The sequence below is a fragment of the Elephantulus edwardii genome, unplaced genomic scaffold, assembly GCF_000299155.1.
Source record: "Elephantulus edwardii isolate Elephantulus edwardi_28Jun2011 unplaced genomic scaffold, EleEdw1.0 scaffold00262, whole genome shotgun sequence".
Classification (NCBI taxonomy): Eukaryota; Metazoa; Chordata; class Mammalia; order Macroscelidea; family Macroscelididae; genus Elephantulus; species Elephantulus edwardii.
Window position 1 is genome coordinate 564,903 of NW_006400012.1, and position 7,448 is coordinate 572,350.

The window sequence follows — 7,448 nt, forward strand, 5'->3', positions numbered from 1 at the left end:
CTCAGCCAACCACCCACCTCTGTGAGGGCATCGATCACAGAGCTTCACGTTCTGTGCAGTCAGGCTGGTTCTCTGAGCTCCCAGAAGGCACCGTCCTGTGTTTGAAAGGCTCTTCTGCTCCAGTGACTAGGGACTTGGATATAGGCCTGGAGAAGAGCCTTTCCCTCCCCACTATTTTTCAAGTGCATATCTTTTAACCAAGAAATCAGAATGGAGAAGAATGGAAGTGTGTGACTGAGAGGTCTTTAACACCCTCTCGGGTTGTCTGCCTCCTTCCACGTCTTTCTTGCACCTTACCCTGGGACAGCACCGCACTTTCCTCAGTAGTGCACACATACGTACTGATTGTCTCCTCTGAACTTCTGCTCAGTCAGGGCTCCCTTGGTCTGCCATGTTCTGAAGTCTCTCTCCTTTTGCATATATGTATCTATGCATATGCCTGGAGTAGTGGCTGCTCCCAGGTACCGTGGAATCTTGAGCTTATGTCATTTAAGGCCTGCACCACTCTGTGCAGAGATTACTGCCTCTAGTTCTCTACCTCCCTGGGACGGTCTCAAGGGCAACACTATGTCTTATATATGCTTGTATTCTGATACTTCACACAATCCACATACAGAGCAGCCGCTCAAAAACATGCTTGTTACAGTAAGCTGAAAGTTAGCAGGAAAGGTACTGGCTCAAGCTGCCAGGACTGCCCCCCAGTGCTCCAGTGTTGTCCCCACTATCTCACCATTGTTCATCCAGTGTCCCATAGTCATCCTCTAGTTCCCCAGTTCTCCCTCAATGGCCCACAGCTGTTTCCCTGATGTCACACAATAGTGCTGCTAATAGCTTCCTACAGTTGCCCATTTGTTCCTCCAGCCTGAGTGAGGCAGGTATTGATCAGCAGAGAGGAATCAGAGACTTGGGAAAGCAGATCAGAAGCTTCACTTTTTCCTTCTGCTCAGCTACTTAAAGATTGTACAAACCATTCTCTTTTTAGGCAAGTTCTGACATAAATGCTTGGTTGAAACTCCATCTAAAAGCTTGTGTAAATGATCCTCTCTTAAGTTATGTTCTGACCACAAATACATGAACTAATCTCTGTTCTCTTCCTGTTGTTGGAGTTTTCCTGTTTCTGCCTATTATGGTGCCACTTGCAGATAGTAGGGCTCTCTAGTGGGTACATTTTGGAATATGAAGGAGTCTTTCCAACCATGGACACAGTTCTTATCTGGGTGTCTAATAAATTGACCCCTGCAGCAAATCGCCCCTCCCAGAAGGCTCCAAAGGCCTTTGGTAGGCAAGGTTGATTCCTCCAAGGCAAATATGGAGGCCATGTCCCACAAGCAGGAGGACACTTGAGAACAGCTAATGTTTTAATCTGTTGAGAAAATAACAGACTCCAAATCCCAGAGGGTGCAGGGGCAAAGCAGAAGTAATCCCAAACTTTAGAAAGCAAGCTCTCGTTAGATTATAGATGATAGTTATTTATCATCTGTCAGCTCCAATAGGTGGCAGTTAAAATCATGAGCATGGAGAGGATCCAAAGACAAATAGGCCAAGAGTGCAGAGTAGTGGACCGAGCACAGGACACTCTCTGTGTGACAGAAGATTTACTGAATGAGCTTGGGAAATAGAATTGGTCAAAGGTCAGAGGAGAGCGAAGGAAAGTGCCAGATCACATTTACAAGAGCGGAAAGAATTTTGGGAGGGGCAGGTTTTTTAATCAATAAAGAGAGATTTATTAAAAAGTTGTGTCCCAAGAGATGGGATGGACCCTCCTTGAAAAGGAAATATAAGGGAGACCAAGAGTGGAAAGTTTTAAGGTGAAAATGGTCAAAAGTTTCAATATAACAGAGAAATCCAAGAAAAGGCTCAAATATCCCTTGAATCTTACAAAGGGTAGTTCACAGAAGGAGTTCCTTGGGTCCTAGAGGTTCAAGAGTTAGGCTGCTAACCAAAAAGTTGGTGATGTGAACCCACCAGTCACTCCTAGGGAGAAAGATGGGCAATCTGCTTTTACAAATATTTACAGTCTCAGAAACCTATTTGATCCAATAGGGAAGCTTTGGGTCCCAATCAACTCAACGGCACAAATGGCAAGGGTACTGAGCTGCTAACATAAAAGATGGAGAATTAAGTTCACCAAGAGGTGAATCAGAAGAAAGGTCTGGAGGGGAAAATCAGCCACTGAAACCCCATGGAACACAGTATAGTTCTACTCTGACACGATGTCACCAGAAGTTACATTACTAGTTACTGATGGACCTGGTGTGAATGGTGCCATTGGACGCTGGTGGGGAAATCTTGCTTTCCAGGAAAAATTGAGACTTTTTTAAAAATTGTTTTATTAATTTTAATGAACATTTACAGATATTTTGGATTTCCATTCATTCATTGTTACATTTTTCTCCCTGCCCCCCAGTTTGCTCTTCTCTTTGAAAAGTAAAAGAAAAATTCCTTCATTGATATACAATCCCCACGCACCACCCCCAACTCCTGAGTACACCCACTATGCAACCTTCATTCTGGACTCTTGTCATGACCATAATACCCAATCATACATCTCTTTTAAACTGTTCTCTCCCTCATCTGTTTCAATGCAGTATACATAATTTATCCAATTTTTCTCAGTCTTACCCCAACCCTGATGTCAGTCCCGTTCTATAACAGTGGCACCATGCAGTATTTGTCTTTTTGTGACTGAGATATTTTACTCAGCATAATGTCCTCCAGCGTCACCCACTTTCAATAATATTGCATGAGTTCCTTGTTTTCCAATGCAACGTAGTATTCCATTGTGTGAATATACCACAACTTCTCTATCCATTTGTTTGTTGATGGGGCCTTAGGTTGTTTCCAACTCTTTGCTATTGTAAACAAAGCTGTGATAAACATGGGTGTGCATATATCTGCCTGGGTGGCAGTTATGGTTTCTTTAGGATATATTCCCAGTAGAAGAATAGCTGGGTCAACTGGTATTTCTATTTGCAACTTTTTGAGAAAGCGCCATACAGCCTTCCATAGTGGTTGCACAATTGAGACTTTTATAGACCCTGAACACTAAAAAGGAAAGTGTTCTCTTCCCTTGTGCAATCCAAAATAAAATCAATGCTATATTTTAATATAACTATATGAAATAGGCATTTGACTGTGTGGATCATAACAAACTGTGGCTGACTCTGAGAAGAATGGGAATCCCAGAACATTTAATCATGCTAATGTGAAACCTATACCTGGACCAAGAGGCAGTAGTCAGAACAAAGCAGCGTAATACTGCATGGTTCAAAATTGGGAAGGCTGTACACCAGGGATGTGTCCTATCTCCATACCTTTTCAATCTGTATGCAGAGCAGATTATCCAAGAGGCTGGGCTCTATGAGGAGAAGTGTGGTGTCAGGATTGGTGAAAGATCTATTAACAATCTGCGTTATGCAGATGACACAACCCTGCTTGCCAAAACTGAGAAGGACCTCATGCACTTGCTACAGAGGGTCAAGGACTGCAGCCTTCAGTATGGACTGAGGTTTAATGTCAAGAAGACACTGGAACAATTGGTAGCATCAGGATGGATGGCGAAGAGATTGAGATTGTTCACTGCTTCAGTTTGCCCTGCTCCACGGTCAACACTCTTGGCACCAGTAGCCAGGAAATCAAAAAACGTATCGCAATGGGAAAGTCTGCTGTTAGGGACCTCTCTAAAGTACTCAAGAGCAACGGTGTCTATCTGGAGACTGAGGTGCACCTGATACAGGCCATGGTCTTTGCAATCGCTTGTTATGCATCAGAGAGTTGGACAATGACTAGGGAGGATAAACGGAGAATTTATGCCTTTGAGCTGTAGTGCTGGAGAAGAGAATTGAATGTACCCTGGACTGCCCAGAAAACAAACGGACTCATCCTAGGGAGGGTTAAATCAGGCTATGCCTTGGAGGCAAGGATTCTAGGGCTTCATCTGACATACTTTGGACATGTTGTAAGGAGAGACAGGTCCTTGGAGAGGAACATCATGCTTTGGAGGGTGGAGGGACAGTGCAGGAGGGGAAGGCCCTCTATGAGGTGGATTGATTCAGTGACGGGTAATTGGGATGGGTGTGTCAGAGGCAATGAGACTGGCACGGGATAGAGCACGGTTTAGGGCTGTTGTACATAGGGTCGCTATGAGTCGCAAATGACACATAACGACAACAACATATGAAATATATTGTTGTGAGCCCTAGAGTCAGAACAGACCCATAGCTCACCCTTCATTGAGCTTTCAGGGGCAGTTAATCACACAGGAGGAGATATTGCCCTTCCTGTTCCCTCAGAGCAGCTGGTGACCTTTAACCACATGCTTTTGGACTTGTAGCATAGCTTCTTGCCACTAGGCCACCATCTATTACAACATTGTTGTTTTTGTTATGTGCCATCGAGTTACCTGCAACTCATAGCGACCCTATGTACAACAGCCCTAACCCTGCTCTATCCCTCGCCAATCTCATTGTCTCTGACATACCTATCCCCATTACCCCCATGGGCTGAATCCATCCATCTCATTGAGGATCTTCCTCTCCTGAGCTGTCCCTCCACTCTCCCAAGTATGATGTCCCTCTCCAAGGATTGATCCTGCCATAACTATATAAAATATAACTTTGATATACTGTTGCTGTTGTTGTTGTCGTTGTTGATTGCCATCAAGTCGAGCACGACTCATATCAACCCTACGAACAAAAGATCTGAGGCCTTTCTATAACTATAGTCCTTTTCATAGAGTTTGCAGAGACATATTATTTAGGAAATGGATGCCACTCCTGCTCCAAGATGTATTAGAATATGTTTTAATATGTACTCTTTATCTTGGAAGATATGCAGTTAGAATGCCCCTTGAAATCAAGGGTGGTGGAACTTCATCTCCTATATTTGGACATGTTATCAGGAGACCAGTCCCTAGAGTAGGCCATCAGTCTTGGCAAAGTAGAGGGTCAACAGAGTGGAGGAAGATCTTCAATGTTTGACACCGTGGCTACAACAACGGGTTCAAATACAGCATCAATTGTGAGGATGGTGCAGGTCCAGGTGAGGTTTGAACAGGGTAGTGTTGTACAGGAATTGGACTGACATAATGGGGAAGGTGTCTTTTTATGTTTTATTGTCTATGCAAAGGCCTTTGACTGTGCTGATCACAATAAATTGTGGTTAACATTGAGAAGAACGAGAATCCTAGAACACTTAGTTGTGCTTATGCAAAACCTATACCTAGACCAAGAGGCTATTGTCTGAACAGAGCAAGAGAACACTCAACGATTTAAAATTAAGAAAGGTGCGTGTCAGGGCTGTATCTTTTCTCCATACTCCATCCTTACAGAAAGTGAGGAGAATTTGCAGTGCTTGTTGCAGAAGATCAAGGACTACTGCTTCCCTTGATGTAAGGTATATGGATTGATTACACCTCAAAATCAAGAAAACAAAATCCTCACTAGCAAGCCAATAGGTCACCTCATAATAGACGGAAAAAAGACTGAAATGTTTTATGATTTCATCTTACTTGGATCTACAAAAGATGAGGTGTGCCAGTGTGCATGGAGAGAGACTGAGAGATAAGAGCTCTGGCCAGAGGCATCAGGGCCGTGAAGATGTTGGCTTCCTTAGTCCCAGCAACCTTCTGGGCTGTTAGCAAGAGGAAAATGTAGCTGACCCAAGTCGCCCCAACCCTTTCACCTTCAGCAGTATACAAGAGAAAATAACCTTTTTCCCCCCTAGGATTTCAATTTTATTATTATTTGTGTGTGTGTGTGTGTACCATCAAATAAGATTCGACTGGTACAGGAGGAGATTGTTCCTCCTTCTCCAGCAAAGCGTCTGGTGGATCTGAACTGCTCACCTCTGGGATTGCAGTGCATCTTCTTGCCACTAGGCTATCAGAGCTCACCAAGAAAACAACTTCTTTTTTTTTTTTAATTTAGTTTATTTATTTTTCATTTCAATGAACATCTACAGAGATTTTGGAATTCCATTCATTCATTGTTGCACCCTTCTCCCCACACAACCCCCCCCCCGTTTGCTCCTCTCCTTGAAAAGCAAAAGAAAAACCCCCTCATTGGTACACAATCCCCCTGCACCTCCCCAAACCCCACCCCGTACCCCCAAATATAATCCACTTTGCAACCCTCATTGCGTACTCCTACGATAAAAATAATGCCCTAAAATATAATACTTTTAGACTATTCTCTTCCCCGTAGACTTCAATGCCGTAAACATATTTCATCCAGTTTTTCTCAGTCTTACCCCCACCCCAATGCCAACCTCATTCTACAATAGTGGCACCATATAGCATTTGTCCCTTTGTGACTGAGATACCTCACTCAGCATAATGTCCTCCAGGGTCACCCATTTTGAATAATATTGCATGAGTTCCTTCTTTTTCAATGCAGCATAGTATTCCATTGTGCGAATATACCACAGCTTCTCTACCCATTCGTTTGCTGATGGGCATTTAGGATGTTTCCAACTCCTTGCTATTGTAAACAAAGCCGTGATAAACATGGGTATACATATATCTACTTGGATGTCATTTATGGTCTCTTTAGGGTATATTCCCAGCAGTGGAATTGCTGGGTCAAATGGTATTGTTATTTGCAACTTTTTGAGAAAGCGCCACAATGCTTTCCACAGTGGTTGCACCATTTTACACTCCCACCAACAGTGAATAAGGGTTCCAGTCTCTCCACAACCTCGCCAGCATTTGTTGCTTGCTGTTCTGTTAAATTTTGCTAGTCTTACTGGAGTGAGATGATATCTCATGGTTGTCTTGATTTGCATCTCTCTCAGACAACTTCTTAAAGACAAGCCTGAACATGTAGTTGTGAAAGTTGGTGCTCAAACCAGGGGTTGCAGTAGCTTTTCTTATACTTTTGACTTACACCTTATACTTTTGTCTTTACAAAGACAAAAGGATCTTCTGATGAAGAAGCTGTTCAAGATGAGGTCAGATGTTTATAAAAAAGAAAGAACAGCCCACTCTTTTAGGAACAGAAATGGACTCTGTAGGAGACGAATTATCCACTGAGTTTGTATTTAATAACCCAAACATCAAAGAAACATGTGGTTGTGGAGAAAATCTTAACATCTGAACTCTCAGGACCCCTCATGCCAATCTGAGCTGCAGGGATACCCATGGAAACCTTGGGCCTCCTGAGGAAACTGTGCGACCGTTAGTTATGTTGTAAGATTCCTAATGTATTGCTGTCTTCTGAAAAAAATAAAGGAAAAATGTGAAAAGAAAACAAAGAAATAAAAAGATGAGTTGAATTGGGAAAATCAGCTGTCAGGGAGCACCTCTCCAAAGTGCTAAAGAGAGGTGATGTCAGCTTAAAGACCTAGGTGTACCTGATCTAAGGCACACTCATCTCAGTTGCTTCCTATGGATCTGAAAGATGGACAGTTAATAAGGATGACAGAAGAATGTATGTCTTTGAGTTATGGTT

General features: G+C 43.0%; 1 pseudogene; it reads left to right on the forward strand.

The window, feature by feature from the left end:
* The first annotated feature begins 5,533 nt into the window (after positions 1-5,533).
* Positions 5,534-7,094, forward strand: LOC102875356 (annotated as a pseudogene).
* The last annotated feature ends 354 nt before the right edge of the window (positions 7,095-7,448 follow it).